Source organism: Nycticebus coucang, chromosome 19 (assembly GCF_027406575.1).
Source record: "Nycticebus coucang isolate mNycCou1 chromosome 19, mNycCou1.pri, whole genome shotgun sequence".
In the NCBI taxonomy this organism is placed as follows: Eukaryota; Metazoa; Chordata; class Mammalia; order Primates; family Lorisidae; genus Nycticebus; species Nycticebus coucang.
This window is the reverse complement of record NC_069798.1, coordinates 26,811,905-26,830,165: the sequence shown is the minus strand read 5'-3', so window position 1 is coordinate 26,830,165 and position 18,261 is coordinate 26,811,905.

Sequence of the window (18,261 nt, the reverse complement as noted above, 5' to 3'; positions counted from 1 at the left end):
AAATATTAATAATTGAAATCTCATCATATTGAGTATTACCCTTAACAAATATGAAGTGACCATTCCTATCCTTCCTTAATTTTGTTGGTTTAAAGCCTATTGTATCTGCAAATAGAATTGCCACACCTGCTTTTTTCTGATTACCATTTGCCTGAAATATGGATCAGCATCCTTTCACCCTGAGTCTATATTTATTTTTTTAAGGTAAGACGTGATTCTTGTATGCAGCAAATATCTGGCCTGAGTTTTTGTATCCAGTCAGCTAACCTGTGCCTCTTTAGAGGACAGTTTAAGCCATTCACATTATTGGAGAATATTGATAAGTCTGGTAAAATTTGGGGTATCAAGTTTTTCAAAAGTCCAGTGGACATTTCTTTTTCTCTTCTTTTTTTTTTATTGTTGGGGATTCATTGAGGGTACAATAAGCCAGGTTACACTGATTGCAATTGTTAGGTAAAGTCCCTCTTGCAGTCATGTCTTGCCCCCATAAAGTGTGATACACACCAAGGCCCCACCCCCCTCCCTCTGTCCCTCTTTCAGCTTCCCCCCATAACCTTAATTGTCATTAATTGTCCTCATATCAAAATTGAGTACATAGGATTCATGCTTCTCCATTCTTGTGATGCTTTACTAAGAATAATGTCTTCCACTTCCATGCAGGTTAATACGAAGGATGTAAGGTCTCCATTTTTTTTTAATGGCTGAATAGTATTCCATGGTATACATATACCACAGCTTGTTAATCCATTCCTGGGTTGGTGGGCATTTAGGCTGTTTCCACATTTCGGCGATTGTAAATTGAGCTGCAATAAACAGTCTAGTACAAGTGTCCTTATGATAAAAGGATTTCTTTCCTTCTGGGTAGATGCCCAGTAATGGGATTGCAGGATCAAATGGGAGGTCTAGCTTGAGTGCTTTGAGGTTTCTCCAGACTTCCTTCCAGAAAGGTTGTACTAGTTTGCAGTATCACAAGTGTAAAAGTGTTCCCTTCTCTCCACATCCATGCCAGCATCTGCAGTTTTGAGATTTTGCGATGTGGGCCATTCTCACTGGGGTTAGATGATATCTCAGGGTTGTTTTGATTTGCATTTCTCTAATATATAGAGATGATGAACATTTTTTCATGTGTTTGTTAGCCATTCATCTGTCATCTTTAGAGAAGGTTCTATTCATGTCTCTTGCCCATTGATATATGGGATTGTTGGCTTTTTTCATGTGGATTGAGTTCTCTATAGATCCTAGTTATCAAGCTTTTGTCTGATTGAAAATATGCAAATGTCCTTTCCCATTGAGTAGGTTGTCTCTTTGCTTTGGTTATTGTCTCCTTAGCTGTACAGAAGCTTTTCAGTTTAATGAAGTCCCATTTGTTTATTTTTGTTGTTGTTGCAATTGCCATGGCAGTCTTCTTCATGAAGTCTTTCCCCAGGCCAATATCTTCCAGTGTTTTTCTTATGCTTTCTTTGAGGATTTTTATTGTTTCATGCCTTAAATTTAAGTCCTTTATCCATCTTGAATCAATTTTTGTGAGTGGGGAAAGGTGTGGGTCCAGTTTCAGTCTTTTACATGTAGACATCCAGTTCTCCCAACACCATTTATTGAATAGGGAGTCTTTCCCCCAAGGTATGTTCTTGTTTGGTTTATCAAAGATTAGGTGGTTGTAAGATGTTAGTTTCATTTCTTGGTTTTCAATGCGATTCCAAGTGTCTATGTCTCTGTTTTTGTGCCAGTACCATGCCGTCTTGACCACTATGGCTTTGTAGTACAGACTAAGATATGGTATGCAGATGCCCCCAGCTTTATTTTTATTACTAAGAACTGCCTTAGCTTTACGGGGTTTTTTCTGGTTCCATACAAAACGCAGAATCAGTTTTTCCAAATCTTGAAAGTACAAGGTTGGTATTTTGATAGGAATGGCACTGAATAAGTAGATTGCTTTGGGAAGTATAGACATTTTAACAATGTTGATTCTTCCCATCCATGAGCGTGGTATGTTCTTCCATTTGTTAATATCCTCTGCTATTTCCTTTCTGAGGATTTCATAATTTTCTTTATAGAGGTGCTTCACCTCCTTCGTTAGGTATATTCCTAGGTATTTCAGTTTCTTTGAAACTATGGTGAAGGGAGTTGTGTCCTTAATTAGCTTCTCATCTTGACTGTTATTGGTGTATACAAAGGCTACTGACTTGTGGACATTGATTTTACATCCTGAAACATTACTGTATTTTTTGATGACTTCTAGGAGTCTTGTGGTTGAGTCTTTGGGGTTCTCTAAGTATAAGATCATGTCGTCAGCAAAGAGGGAGAGTTTGACCTCCTCTGATCCCATTTGGATTCCCTTTATTTCCTTATCTTGCCTAATTGTATTGGCTAGAACTTCCAGCACTACGTTGAATAGTAAAGGTGACAGAGGACAACCTTGTCTGGTTCCAGTTCTAAGAGGAAAAGCTTTCAGTTTTACTCCATTCAGTAAAATTTGGCTCTGGGTTTGTCATAGATAGCTTCAATGAGTTTTAGAAATGTGCCACCTATGCCTATACTCTTCAGTGTTCTAATGAGAAAAGGATGATGGATTTTATCAAATGCTTTTTCTGCATCTATTGAGAGGATCATGTGATCTTTATTTTTGCCTCTGTTAATATGGTGGATAACGTTTATGGACTTGCGTATGTTAACCAGCCTTGCATCCCTGGGATGAAGCCTACTTGATCATGAAGAATGACTTTTTTGATGATAAGCTGTAATCTATTGGCTAGGATTTTGTTGAGAATTTTTGCATCTACATTTATGAGTGAGATTTGTCTGAAATTCTCCTTTTTGTTTGGGTCTTTTCCTGGTTTTGGTATCAGGGTGATGTTTGCTTCATAGAATGTGTTGGGGAAGATACCTTCTTCCTCAATTTCTTGGAATAACTTTTGCACTACAGGAATAAGCTCTTCCTTGAAGGTTTGATAAAATTCTGGATTGAAGCCATTTGGACCAGGGCATTTTTTGGTTGGAAGATTTTTTTATTCTTTCTTTGACCTCAGTGCTTGAAATTGGTCTGTTCAGGAGCTCTATTTCTTCCTGGCTGAGTCTTGGGAGAGGGTGTGATTCCAAATATTTATCCATTTCCTTCACATTGTCAAATTTCTGGGCATAGAGTTTCTGGTAGTATTCAGAGAGATGATCTCTTGTATCTCTGTGGGATCAGTTGTTATTTCCCCTTTATCATTTCTGATTGAGGTTATTAGAGATTTTACTTTTCTATTTCTCGTTAGTCTGGCCAATGGTTTATCTATTTTATTTATTTTTTCACAAAACCAACTCCTTGTTTCATTAATTTTCTGAATGATTCTTTTGTTTTCAATTTCATTGATCTCTGATTTGATTTTGGATATTTCATTTCTTCTACTAAGTTTAGGCTTAGATTGTTCTTCTTTTTCCAATTCCATAAGATCTCTTATGAGATTGTTGATGCGATCTCTTTCTGTTTTTCCAATGTAGGCATCTAAAGTGATGAATTTTCCTCTCAAAACTGCTTTTGCAGTATCCCACAGGTTTTGGTAGCTTGTGTCTTCATTGTTGTTATGCTCAAGGAAGGTAATGATTTCCTGTTTTATTTCTTCCTGCACCCATCTGTTATTCAACAGAAGATTGTTTAATTTCCATGCCTTTGGGTGGGGTTGAGCATTTTTGATAGAGTTGAGTTCCACCTTTAGTGCCTTATGGTCTGAGAAGATACAAGGTAAAATTTCAATTCTTTTGATTCTGTTGATATTTGTTTTGTGTCCCAGGATATGATCAATTTTGGAGAATGTTCCATGGGGTGATGAGAAGAATGTATATTCTTTATCTTTGTGATGGAGTGTTCTATATGCGTCTATCAAGCACTGTTGTTCTAGAGTCTCATTTAAATCTCTTATTTTTTTGTTTAATTTCTGTTTAGAGGATCTGTCCAGCTCTGTAAGAGGAGTGTTAAAGTCCCCTGCTATGATGGTATTATGAGATATCATATTGCTCAGACTGAGTCAGGTCTGTTTCAAGAATCTGGGAGCATTTAAATTGGGTGCATAAATATTTAGAATTGAAACGTCTTCTTGTCGTATTTTTCCCTTGACCAATATAAAGTGACCATCTTTGTTTTTTTTGACTTTAGTTGCTTTGAATCCACATGTATCTGAAAATTAGATTGCAACTCCTCTTTTCTTCTGAATTCCATTTGCCTGAAAAATTGTCTTCCAACCCTTGACTCGGAGCTTTAATTTGTCTTTTGAAGCCAGGTGTGTTTCTTGCAGACAGCAAATGGATGGCTTGTGTTTTTAAATCCAGTCAGCCAGTCTATGTCTCTTCAGTGGGGAATTCAAGCCATTAACATTTATTGAGATAATTGATAAGTGTGGTAGTATTCTGTTCATCTTATTTTGTGAGAGTCCATTGCTTAGTTTTATCTTTTGCATCAGTGTGGAGGTTAGGTTCTGTCCTTTAATTTCTGAGTTCTTACTTTGTTGCTGATCCATTGTGGTGTTCAGTGTGCAGAACAGGTTGAAGTATTTCCTGTAGAGCTGGTCTTGTTGTGGCGAATTTCCTCAATGTTTGTATATCCGTAAATGATTTGATTTCTCCATCAATTTTTAAGCTTAGCTTAGCAGGGTACAGAATTCTCGGCTGGAAATTGTTCTGTTTAAATAGATTATAGGTAGATGACCATTGTCTTCCTGCTTGGAAAGTGTCATTAGAGAAGTCTGCGGTCACTCTGATGGATTTGCCCCTGTAGGTCAAGTGGCGCTTACTCCTGGCAGCATGCAGAATCTTTTCTTTTGTCTTGACTTTGGACAGGTTCATCACAATGTGTCTTGGAGAAGCTCAGTTAGAGTTGAGACGACCTGGGGTCCAATATCCCTCTGAAAGAAGTGTGTGAGAATCTTTGGTGATATTTGGGAAATTTTCTTTTATAATATTCTCTAGTATGGCTTCCATTCCTCTGGGGCATTCTTCTTCCCCTTCTGGGATTCCTATAACTCGTATGTTGGAACGCTTCATAAAGTCCCATAATTCTGACAGTGAACGTTCTGCTTTCTCTCTCTTCTTTTCTGCCTCTTTTACTATCTGAGTTATCTCAAGAACTTTGTCTTCTACCTCTGAAATTCTTTCTTCTGCATGGTCTAACCTGTTGCTGGTACTTTCCACTGCATCTTTAAGTTCCCTAATTGTCTGTTTCATTTACTTCAGCTCTGCTATATCTTTTTATATTCTTCATGTCATTCATCTCTTATTTGATTCTGTTTTTGGATTTCCTGTTGGTTATTTTCCACTTTATTATCAGTTTCCTTCATTGTTTCCATCATTTCCTTCATTGTTTTCAACATGTATATTCTAAATTCCCTTTCTGTCATTCCTAACATTTCTTTATAGGTGGAATCATCGCAGTAGCTACCTCATGGTCCCTTGGCAGGGTTGTTCTGCACTGGTTCTTCATGTTGCCTGGAGTTTTCTGCTGATTCTTCCTCATGAGCGTTTTCTTTTATCTGTTTCCTTGCCCTAATTTTTTTCACTTCCTCTTGCTCTTTAAGTTCTCGTGCCTGTGGACTGAGGTTTACAGGACCAGAAGCCTGAGATGGTTGAAGAGCAAAAGAGGGATGAAAGGAAGAAGGACTGAGTGATAGGAAAAGGAAGGAAAAATAGAGAAAGGAGAGGAGGTGGGTAAAAGGAATATTGACAGAAAGAAGAGAGGCACAGAAAGAGGGAGACAGAGCAATATAGGTGTACAGTAGGGTACTTTGACACAACCTTAAAAAAACCCCACCTTCTGGGGGTGCCAAGTTGGGTGGTTCCCTTGAGGTCAGCAGCTCTTTGCTAACCTGATCAGACACAGTACCCCACCTCCACCAAGTAGAGAGGAAAGATAAAAATGCTATAAATCAAACCAAAACAAGCAAACAGAAAACTTTACAGGATAAAATTGGTTGACAAACCAAATAATAGCGGTAGAAACACTAGCAAAAATGAAGTTCTAGTTATTGAAAAAGGCAGCAATGGGAAATTATAATTAAACTAGAAAAATTGAGAAAGAAAAAGGATCTGTATGGAAAAGGTTGAAATTAAAAAACAAAACAACGTCAACAACATAAAAATAAACAAACAAACAAAAAAACAACCACCCCCCCCTAAAAAAACAGACAAAAAACCCACAACCAAAAGAAAGCAGTATGTGTAAGTTATTGAATATTGTCTGGGCAACACGTGGTCTTCTGGCTTACGAGATATTAATCACAGTTCTGATACGACTGGAGGCTGCTGATTTCTCAACCCCTGTAGGTAGACACCCTAAATCTCTCTTCAGCCCACTTACAGGGCACTTTGAACTTGTAAACTTGCTGAGCAGAAGCTTTCCCAGGAAAGTTCTTGTCGCTGGAATCGCTGCTGAAGCGGCTATCCACTTACCCAGTGTGCCAAAACCGGTCTCACTCTGCCCCTGAGGGTTGGGGCTGCAAGGCGGCTCAGACCCCACCCTTAGGCTACTTGATTGCTGGGTTACCAGCTCCCACCTGATTCTTGCTCTGCGACCCTGAGGGCGGAGCTTGCCCGGGCAGATCGCTCACAATGGCTCCCTGTGACCCACCACCAAACCCTATTAGCTCCATCTGGCTCAGCGGCTCAGACTTGGGCCCTAGAGAATGGCCAAAGTTCTCCGCACTCCTGCTCAGTCTCTCCCCAAGCAAGTTCAACTGAGTGCTAAGTCCAAAGACACCAAAACAGTTCACAGGTAAGGCCTTTGTGGTTTGCAGTCTCGGTGCTACTGAACTTACAGTTGCGGGCGGGTTTAGACGTGTTGAACACATGCGACCACTTGCCATTTTTCCATGGTTTTAGTCCTCCTCTTGGGGTCCAGAAGTCTCTTGCTGACTCCCTGTATCTTCACAGGGGTGATGATAGGCAGATCCCACCAGCCAGAGATGCCTGGAATCCTATCTCCCCAGAATCATGGTGCCCAGATGCAAGGAAGCTGTTACTCGGTTGCCATCTTGCTCCGCCTCCCCAGTGGACATTTTTAATCCTTTCGCTACTGTGGAAGTTGAAGTTTGATCAAAAGTTTCTGAGTGAGTTTACTTTTGTGGTAGAGGGTTGGGCTGGTCATTATGGAGGATAGGTCTGAAGAATATCCTGAAGAGCTGTTTTGGTTATGGCAAATTTCTTCTTCACCATGTGAATGTCATTAAAGTATTTAATTTTTCCATCATAATTGAAACTCATTTTAGCTGGATACAGGATCTGGGGTTTAAAGTTATTTTGTTTTAGGAGATTATAAGTCAATGACCACCCTCTTCTGGCTTTAAAAGTTTCAGCAGAGAGATCTGCAGTTATTCTAATATTCTTATCTTTGTATGTAATGGTTTTCTTACGTCTGGCTACTTTCAGAATTTTCTCCTTCATATTAACTTTAGTGAAGTTAACTATGATGTGCCTGGGGGATAACTTATTTGGGTTGAGTCACGCTGGGGTTCTGAAACTGTTTGCTATCTGAATTTCAGAATCTCTTTTCATGTCTGGAAAATTCTCTTTCATAATTTCATGGAGAAAGGCCTCTGTGACTTGTGAAGCTACTTCATCACTTTCAGGGATTCCAAAGAGGCAGATACTAGCCTTCTTTGAATTATCCCAGAGCTCTCTGAGAGAATGATCCTTTTTTGCTCTCCATTTTTCTTTCTCTTTGAGAGTTTTGGAGCGTTCAAAATCTTTGTTTTCCGTGTCAGAAATCCTTTCTTCTGCTTGCTCCACTGTTACTGAGGGATTCTACTGTAGTTTTCAGATCTTTGAGGGCTGCAAATTCTTGCTTTAATGTGTTAAAATCTTTGGTGGTTTTGCCTTTAAATTCATTGAATTCTTGAGACAACTTTTGAATTTCTCCTCGAATTTCTAATTCCAACTTTTGAATTCCTTCTGAATTTCTAATTGCAAATTTTCCTTCATCCTATTAATGTTGTTTGTGATCCAAATTCTGAAATCAATTTCTGACATCTTAGGTATCTGTTTATGAATGAGATCTTCAGTTAAATCTGCCATATCTTTCCTTGGGGGGGGGGGTTTGATCTACTCTGGTTATTTATGTTACTGGAATTTTTTTTTTCATGTTGTTAACTTTATATATAGATACCATACAAAAACAATTGTTCTACAATTGCTTTTACTTCCACTAGGCATTAAATATATATATATATATATTTTTTTTTCAATTTAGCTGGACTTCTTTTATTTTAACAATAGTTGTTTTTTTATTATTATTAAATCATAACTGTATACGTTGATATGATCATGGGGCATCATACACTCGCTTCATAAACCATTTGACACATTTTTATCACAGTGGTTAACATAGCCTTTCCGGCGTTATCTCAGTTACTGTGCCAAAACATTTACATTCTACATTTACCAAGTTTTGCAAATACCCCTGTAAGATGCACCACAGGTGTGATCCCACCGTTCCCCCTCCCTCTACCCACCCCTTTCCTTTCCCACTTCCCCCTATTGTTAAGTTGTAGCTGGGTTATAGCTTTCATGTGAGAGTCCCAAATTAGTTTCATAGTAGGGCTGTGTACATTGGGTACTTTGTCTTCCATTCTTGGGATACTTTACTAAGAAGAATATGTTCCAGCTCCATCCATATAAACATGAAAGAGGTAAAGTCTCCATCTTTCTATAAGGCTGCATAGTATTCCATGGTATACATATACCACAATTTATTAATCCATTCGTGGATCGATGGGCACTTGGGCTTTTTCCATGACTTAGCTATTATGAATTAGGCTGCAATAAACATTCTGGTACAAATATCTTTGTTATGTTGTGATTTTTGGTCTTCTGGGTATATGCCCAGCAGAGGAATTACAGGATTGAATGGCAGATCTATTTTTAGATCTCTGAGTGTTCTCCATATATCTTTCCAAAAGGAATGTATTAATTTGCATTCCCACCAGCAGTGCAGAAGTGTTCCCTTTTCTCCGCATCCACGCCAACATCTCTGGTCTTGAGATTTTGTGATATAGGCTAGTCTCATTGGAGTTAGATGATATCTCAAAGTAGTTTTGATTTGCATTTCTCTGATGATTAAAGATGATGAGCATTTTTTCATATGTCTGAAGGCCGTGCGCCTGTCTTCTTCAGAGAAGTTTCTCTTCAAATCCCTTGCCCAGCCTGCGATGGGATCCCTTGCCTTTTTCTTGCTGATGCGTTTGAGTTCTCTGTGGATTCTGGTTATTAAACCTTTGTCAGAGATATACCCTGCAAATATCTTCTCCCATTCTGAGGGCTGTCTGCTTGCTCTGCTTACTGTGTTCTTAGCTGTGCAGAAGATTTTTAGTTTGATCAAGTCCCAGTAGTGTATTTTTGAAGCTGCTTCAATTGCCCGGGGGGTTCTCCTCATGAAATACTCACCCAGACCAATTTCTTCAAGGGTTTTCCCTGCATTCTCCTCTAGTGTTTTTATAGTTTCATGTTTTAAGTTTAAATCTTTAATCCAATGAGAGTCTATCTTAGTTAATGGTGAAAGGTGTGGGTCCAATTTCAGTCTTCTGCAGGTTGCCAGCCAGTTCACCCAGCACCATTTGTTAAATAGGGAATCTTTTCCCCACTGAATGTTTTTAATTGGCTTGTCAAAAATCAAATAGCTGTAAGTAGCTGGATTCATCTCTGGGTTCTCTATTCTGTTCCAGATATCTACTTCTCTGTTTTTGTGCCAATACCATGCTGTTTTGATCACTGTCGATTTGTAGTAAAGTCTGTAGTCTGGTAGCGTGATTCCTCCTGTTTTGTATTTATTTCTGAGTAATGTCTTGGCTATTCGAGGTTTTTTCTGATTCCATATAAAACGAAGTAATGTTTTTCAAGATCTTTAAAATATGACAGTGGAGCTTTAATAGGGAGTGCGTTGAAATTATATATTGCTTTGGGTAGTATGGACATTTTGATAATGTTGATTCTTCCCAGCCATGAGCATGGTATGTTTTTCTATTTGTTAACAATTTCAGCTATTTCTTTTCTTTGAGTTTCATAGTTCTCTTTATAGAGATCTTTCACGTCTTTTGTTAGGTAAATTCCCAAATATTTCATCTTCTTTGGCACTACTGTGAACGGGATAGAGTTCTTAATTGCTTTTTCAATTTGACTGTTGTTGGTGTATATAAAGGCTACCGATTTATGAATGTTGATTTTGTAACCTGAGATGCTGCTTTATTCCTTGATCACTTCTAGGAGTTTTGTAGTAGAGTCCCTAGTGTTTTCCAGATACACGATCATATCATCTGCGAAGAGCGAGAGTTTGATCTCTTCTGACCCTATATGGATACCCTTGATCGCCTTTTCTTCCCTAATTGCGGTGGCTAAAACTTCCATTACAATGTTGAAAAGCAATGGAGACAATGGGCAGCCTTGTCTGGTTCCTGATCTGAGTGGAAATGATTCCAATTTAACTCCATTCAATATGATATTGGCTGTGGGTTTGCTGTAGATAGCCTCTATCAGTTTAAGAAAAGTCCCTTGTAGACCAATTTTCTTGAGTGTTCTGATGATGAAGGGATGCTGGATATTATCAAAAGCTTTTTCTGCATCAATTGAGAGAATCATATGGTCTTTGTTTTTTAATTTGTTTATGTGCTTAATTACATTTATAGTTCTACGTATATTGAACCGGCCTTGAGACCCTGGGATAAAACCAACTTGGTCATGATGTATAATTTGTTTGATGTGTTGCTGGATTCTGTTTGTTAGGATCTTGTTGAATATTTTTGCATCTATATTCATTAGTGATATTGGTCTATAATTTTCTTTTCTTGTTGGGTCTTTTCCTGGTTTGGGGATCAGGATGATGTTTGCTTCATAGAACGTGTTGGGTATTCTTCCTTCTTTTTCTACATTTTGGAACAGGTTGAGTAATATAGGTACTAATTCCTCTTTAAAGCTTTGGTAGAATTCTGACGTGAAACCATCTGGTCCCGGGCTTTTCTTTTTAGGGAGGTTTTGTATAGTTGATGCTATTTCTGAACTTGATATGGGTCTGTTCAACATTTCCACTTGATTCTGGTTAAGTCTTGGAAGGTGGCATGCTTCCAAGTATCGGTCAATTTCCTTCAGATTTTCATATTTCTGAGAATAAAGTTTCTTGTAATATTCATTAAGGATTTTTTCGATTTCTGATGAGTCTGTGGTTATTTCGTCTTTGTTGTTTCTGATTGATGATATTAGAGATTTTACTCTTTTTTTCCTGATTAGGTTGGCCAGAGGTTTATCTATTTTATTGAACTTTTCAAAAAACCAGCTTTTTGATTTATTGATCTGTTGTATTATTCTTTTGTTTTCAATTTCATTTAATTCTGCTGTAATTTTGGTTATTTCTTTTCTTCTACCGGGTTTGGGGTTGGAATGTTCTTCCTTTTCCAGTTGCGTGAGATGTCCCATTAAGTTGTTAACTTCCTCTCTTTCCGTTCTCTTGAGGAAGGCTTGCAGTGCTATAAATTTCCCTCTTAGAACTGCCTTTGCAGTGTCCCAGAGGTTCTGATAGTTTGTGTCTTCATTGTCGTTTTGTTCCAAAAAATTGGCGATTTCTTTCTTAATCTCATCTCTGACCAAGCTATCATTCAGCATAAGGTTATTTAACTTCCATGTTTTCGTATGGGTATGCAGATTCCTTTTGTTACTCAATTGAAGTTTTATTCCATGATGGTCCGAGAAGATGCATGGAATAATTTCCATTCCTTTAAATTTACTGAGGTTAGACTTGTGACCTAAAATGTGGTCAATTTTGGAGTAAGTTCCGTGGGCTGATGAGAAGTATGTGTATTCAGTTTTGTTGGGATGAAATGTTCTGTAGATGTCTGCTAAATCTAAATATTGGATGGTTAGGTTTAAATCTAAGATTTCTTTGCTCAGCTTCTTTCTGGAGGATCGATCCAACACTGCCAAGGGAGTGTTGAAATCTCCGACGATTATGGAGCTGGAGGAAATCAAGTTACTCATGTCTGTTAGAGTTTCTCTTATAAATTGAGGTGCATTCTGGTTGGGTGCATAGATATTAATAATTGAGATCTCATCATATTGAATATTACCCTTAACAAATATGAAGTGACCATTCTTGTCCTTCCTTACTTTTGATGGTTTAAAGCCTACTATATCTGCAAATAAAATTGCAACACCTGCTTTTTTCTGATTACCATTTGCCTGAAATATGGATGATCATCCTTTCATCCTGAGTCTGTATTTGTCTTTTAGGTTGAGATGTGACTCTTGTATGCAACAAATATCTGGCTTGAGTTTTTGTATCCAGTCAGCTAACCTATGCCTCTTTAGAGGACAGTTTAAGCCATTCACATTGATGGAGAGTATTGATAAGTCTGGTGGAATTTTGGGTATCGACTTTTTCAAAGGTCCAGTGGACATTTTTAATCCTTTTGCCAGTGTGGAAGTTGGAGTTTGATCCGCAGTTTCTGAGTGAGTTTACTTTTGTGGTATAGGATTGGGTTGGTCATTGTGGAGGATAGGTCTGAGAACATCCTGAAGAGCTGGTTTACTTATGGCAAATTTTTTCAACATATGAATGTCATTGAAGTATTTAATTTCTCCATCATAGATGAAACTCAGTTTAGCTGGATACAAGATCCTGGGTTGAAAGTTTTTTTGCTTTAGGAGATTAAAAGTTGATGACCAGCCTCTTCTTGCTTGAAAAGTTTCAGCAGCGAGATCTGGAGTTATTCTAATATTCTTACCTTTGTACGTTATATTTTTCTTTCGCCGGGCTTTGAGAATCTTCTCTTTCTTGTTAACTTTAGTGAAGCTAATTATGATATGTCTGGGGGATGACTTTTTGGGTTGAATCATGCTGGGGTTCTGAAGCTGTCTGCTATCTGAATTTCAGATTCTCTAGGCATGTCTGGAAAATTTTCTTTCATAATTTCATGCAGAAGGGCCTCTGTGCCCTCGGAGGCCCCTTCATCGTTCTCGGAAATTCCTATAATTCTTTTTTTTTTAATTTTTTTATTAAATCATAACTGTATACAATGATATGATTATGGGGCATCATACACTCACTTCATAAACCATTTGACACATTTTTATCACAGTGGTTAACATAGCCTTTCCGGCGTTATCTCAGTTACTGTGCCAAAACATTTACATTCTACATTTATCAAGTTTCGCAAATGCCCCTGTAATATGCACCACAGGTGTGATCCCACCGATTCCCCTCCCTCTACCCGCCCTCCCCCCTTTCCCACTTCCCCCTATTGTTAAGTTGTAGCTGGGTTATAGCTTTCATGTGAGAGTCCCAAATTAGTTTCATAGTAGGGCTGTGTACATTGGGTACTTTGTCTTCCATTCTTGGGATACTTTACTAAGAAGAATATGTTCTAGCTCCATCCATGTAAACATGAAAGAGGTAAAGTCTCCATCTTTCTTTAAGGCTGCATAATATTCCATGGTATACATATACCACAATTTATTAATCCATTCGTGGATCGATGGGCACTTGGGCTTTTTCCATGACTTAGCTATTATGAATTGGGCTGCAATAAACATTCTGGTACAAATATCTTTGTTATATTGTGATTTTTGGTCTTCTGGGTATATGCCCAGCAGAGGAATTACAGGATTGAATGGCAGATCTATTTTTAGATCTCTGAGTGTTCTCCATATATCTTTCCAAAAGGAATGTATTAATTTGCATTCCCACCAGCAGTGCAGAAGTGTTCCCTTTTCTCCGCACCCACGCCAACATCTCTGGTCTTGAGATTTTGTGATATAGGCTAGTCTCATTGGAGTTACATGATATCTCAAAGTAGTTTTGATTTGCATTTCTCTGATGATTAAAGATGATGAGCATTTTTTCATATGTCTGAAGGCCGTGCGCCTGTCTTCTTCAGAGAAGTTTCTCTTCAAATCCCTTGCCCAGCCTGCGATGGGATCCCTTGTTTTTTTCTTGCTGATGCATTTGAGATCTCTGTGGATTCTGGTTATTAAACCTTTGTCAGAGTTATACCCTGCAAATATCTTCTCCCATTCTGAGGGCTGTCTGCTTGCTCTGCTTACTGTGTTCTTAGCTGTGCAGAAGATTTTTAGTTTGATCAAGTCCCAGTAGTGTATTTTTGAAGCTGCTTCAATTGCCCGGGGGGTTCTCCTCATGAAATACTCACCCAGACCAATTTCTTCAAGGGTTTTCCCTGCATTCTCCTCTAGTATTTTTATAGTTTCATGTCTTAAGTTTAAATCTTTAATCCAAAGAGAGTCTATCTTATTTAATGGTGAAAGGTGTGGGTCCAATTTCAGTCTTCTGCAGGTTGCCAGCCAGTTCACCCAGCACCATTTGTTAAATAGGGAATCTTTTCCCCACTGAATGTTTTTAATTGGCTTGTCAAAAATCAAATAGCGGTAAGTAGCTGGATTCATCTCTTGGTTCTCTATTCTATTCTAGATATCTACTTCTCTGTTTTTGTGCCAATATCATGCTGTTTTGATCACTATCGATTTGTAGTAAAGTCTGAGTTCTGGTAGTGTGATTCCTCCTGTTTTGTTTTTATTTCTGAGTAATGTCTCAGCTATTCGAAGTTTTTTCTGATTCCATATAAAACGAAGTATTGTTTTTTCAAGATCTTTAAAATATGACAGTGGAGCTTTAATAGGGAGTGCGTTGAAATTATATATTGCTTTGGGTAGTATGGACATTTTGATAATGTTGATTCTTCCCATCCATGAGCATGGTATGTTTTTCCATTTGTTAACATTTTCAGCTATTTCTTTTCTTAGAGTTTCATAGTTCTCTTTATAGAGATCTTTCACGTCTTTTGTTAGGTAAATTCCCAAATATTTCATCTTCTTTGGCACTACTGTGAACGGGATAGAGTTCTTAACTGCTTTTTCAATTTGACTGTTGTTGGTGTATATAAAGGCTACCGATTTATGAATGTTGATTTTGTAACCTGAGATGCTGCTTTATTCCTTGATCACTTCTAGGAGTTTTGTAGTAGAGTCCCTAGTGTTTTCCAGATACACGATCATATCATCTGCGAAGAGCGAGAGTTTGATCTCTTCTGACCCTATATGGATACCCTTGATCGCCTTTTCTTCCCTAATTGTGGTGGCTAAAACTTCCATTACAATGTTGAAAAGCAATGGAGACAATGGGCAGCCTTGTCTGGTTCCTGATCTGAGTGGAAATGATTCCAATTTAACTCCATTCAATATGATATTGGCTGTGGGTTTGCTGTAGATAGCCTCTATCAGTTTAAGAAAAGTCCCTTGTAGACCAATTTTCTTGAGTGTTCTGATCATGAAGGGATGCTGGATATTATCAAAAGCTTTTTCTGCATCAATTGAGAGAATCATATGGTCTTTGTTTTTTAATTTGTTTATGTGCTGAATTACATTTATAGATTTATGTATATTGAACCAGCCTTGAGACCCTGGGATAAAACCAACTTGGTCATGATGTATAATTTGTTTGATGTGTTGTTGGATTCTGTTTGTTAGGATCTTGTTGAATATTTTTGCATCTATATTCATTAGTGATATTGGTCTATAATTTTCTTTTCTTGTTGGGTCTTTTCCTGGTTTGGGGATCAGGGTGATATTTGCTTCATAGAACGTGTTGGGTAGTCTTCCTTCTTTTTCTACATTTTGGAACAGGTTGAGTAATATAGGTACTAATTCCTCTTTAAAGGTTTGGTAGAATTCTGACGTGAAACCATCTGGTCCCGGGCTTTTCTTTTTAGGGAGGTTTTGTATAGTTGATGCTATTTCTGAACTTGATATGGGTCTGTTCAACATTTCCACTTGATTCTGGTTAAGTCTTGGAAGGTGGCGTGCTTCCAAGTATCGTTTAATTTCCTTCAGATTTTCATATTTCTGAGAATAAAGTTTCTTGTAATATTCATTAAGGATTTTTTGGATTTCTGATGAGTCTGTGGTTATTTCGTCTTTGTTGTTTCTGAATGAAGAAATTAGAGATTTTACTCTTTTTTTCCTGATTAGGTTGGCCAGAGGTTTATCTATTTTATTGACCTTTTCAAAAAACCAGCTTTTTGTTTTATTGATCTGTTGTATTATTCTTCTGTTTTCAATTTCATTTAATTCTGCCCTAATTTTGGTTATTTCTTTTCTTCTACTGGGTTTGGGGTGGAATGTTCTTCCTTTTCCAGTTGCGTGAGATGTCCCATTAAGTTGTTAACTTCCTCTCTTTCCGTTCTCTTGAGGAAGGCTTGCAGTGCTATAAATTTCCCTCTTAGAACTGCCTTTGCAGTGTCCCAGAGGTTCTGATAGCTTGTGTCTTCATTGTCATTTTATTCCATAAAATTGGTGATTTCTTTCTTAATCTCATCTCTGACTCAGCTATCATTCAGCATAAGGTTATTTAACTTCCATGTTTTCGTATGGGTATGCAGATTCCTTTTGTTACTCAATTCAAGTTCTATTCCATGATGGTCCGAGAAGATGCATGGAATAATTTCTATTACTTTAAATTTACTGAGGTTATATTTGTGACCTAAAATGTGGTCAATTTTGGAGTAAGTTCCGTGGGCTGATGAGAAGTATGTGTATTCAGTTTTGTTGGGATGAAATGTTCTGTAGATGTCTGCTAAATCTAAATATTGGATGGTTAGGTTTAAATCTAAGATTTCTTTGCTCAGCTTCTTTCTGGAGGATCGATCCAACACTGCCAAGGGAGTGTTGAAATCTCCAACGATTATGGAGCTGGAGGAAATCAAGTTACTCATGTCTGTTAGAGTTTCTCTTATAAATTGAGGTGCATTCTGGTTGGGTGCATAGATATTAATAATTGAGATCTCGTCATATTGAGTATTACCCTTAACAAATATGAAGTGACCATTCTTGTCCTTCCTTACTTTTGATGGTTTAAAGCCTACTGTATCTGCAAATATAATTGCAACACCTGCTTTTTTCTGATTACCATTTGCCTGAAATATGGATGACCATCCTTTCACCCTGAGTCTGTATTTGTCTTTTAAGTTGAGATGTGACTCTTGTATGCAACAAATATCTGGCTTGAGTTTTTGTATCGAGTCAGCTAACCTATGCCTCTTTAGAGGACAGTTTAAGCCATTCACATTGATGGAGAGTATTGATAAGTCTGGTGGAATTTTGGGTATCGACTTTTTCAAAGGTCCAGTGGACATTTTTAATCCTTTTGCCAGTGTGGAAGTTGGAGTTTGATCCGCAGTTTCTGAGTGAGTTTACTTTTGTGGTATAGGATTGGGTTGGTCATTGTGGAGGATAGGTCTGAGAACATCCTGAAGAGCTGGTTTACTTATGGCAAATTTTTTCAACATATGAATGTCATTGAAGTATTTAATTTCTCCATCATAGATGAAACTCAGTTTAGCTGGATACAAGATCCTGGGTTGAAAGTTTTTTTGCTTTAGGAGATTAAAAGTTGATGACCAGCCTCTTCTTGCTTGAAAAGTTTCAGCAGCGAGATCTGGAGTTATTCTAATATTCTTACCTTTGTACGTTATAGTTTTCTTTCGCCGGGCTGCTTTGAGAATCTTCTCTTTCATGTTAACTTTAGTGAAGCTAATTATGATATGTCTGGGAGATGGCTTATTGGGGTTGAATCGTGCTGGGGTTCTGAAGCTGTCTGCTATCTGAATTTCAGATTCTCTAGGCATGTCTGGAAAAGTTTCTTTCATAATTTCATGTAGAAGGGCCTCTGTGTCCTTGGCAGCCAGTTCATCATTCTCCGAAATTCCTATAACCCTTATGTTGTTTTTTTTCGAATTATCTGAGAGCTCTCTGAGTGAGTGATCCGTTTTTGCTCTCCATTTCTCTTCCTCTTTGAGAGATTGGGAGCGTTCGAAGACTTTATCTTCAATGTCAGAAATCCTTTCTTCTGCTTGCTCCATTCTGTTACTGAGGGATTCTACTGTATTTTTCATATCTTTGAGGGCTGTAAGTTCTTGTTTCAGTGTGTCTAAGTCTTTGGTGGTTTTGTCTTTAAATTCGTTAAATTCTTGAGACAATTTTTGAATTTCTCCTCGAATTCCTAATTCCATTTTATTAATCTTGTCTGCAAACCAAATTCTGAATTCGACTTCTGACATCTCAGCCAGTTGTTTATGAATGGGATCTTCAATCACATCTGCCGTATCTTTTCTTGGGGGGGTTGATCTATTCTGGTTATTCATGTTACCAGAGTTTTTCCACTGATTCCGCCCCATGGTTATTTTACTCCCTTTAGTTTTTCCCCTGGGGTTTTATCGAGGGCCCGTACAGTGTTGTGGCCTGAGA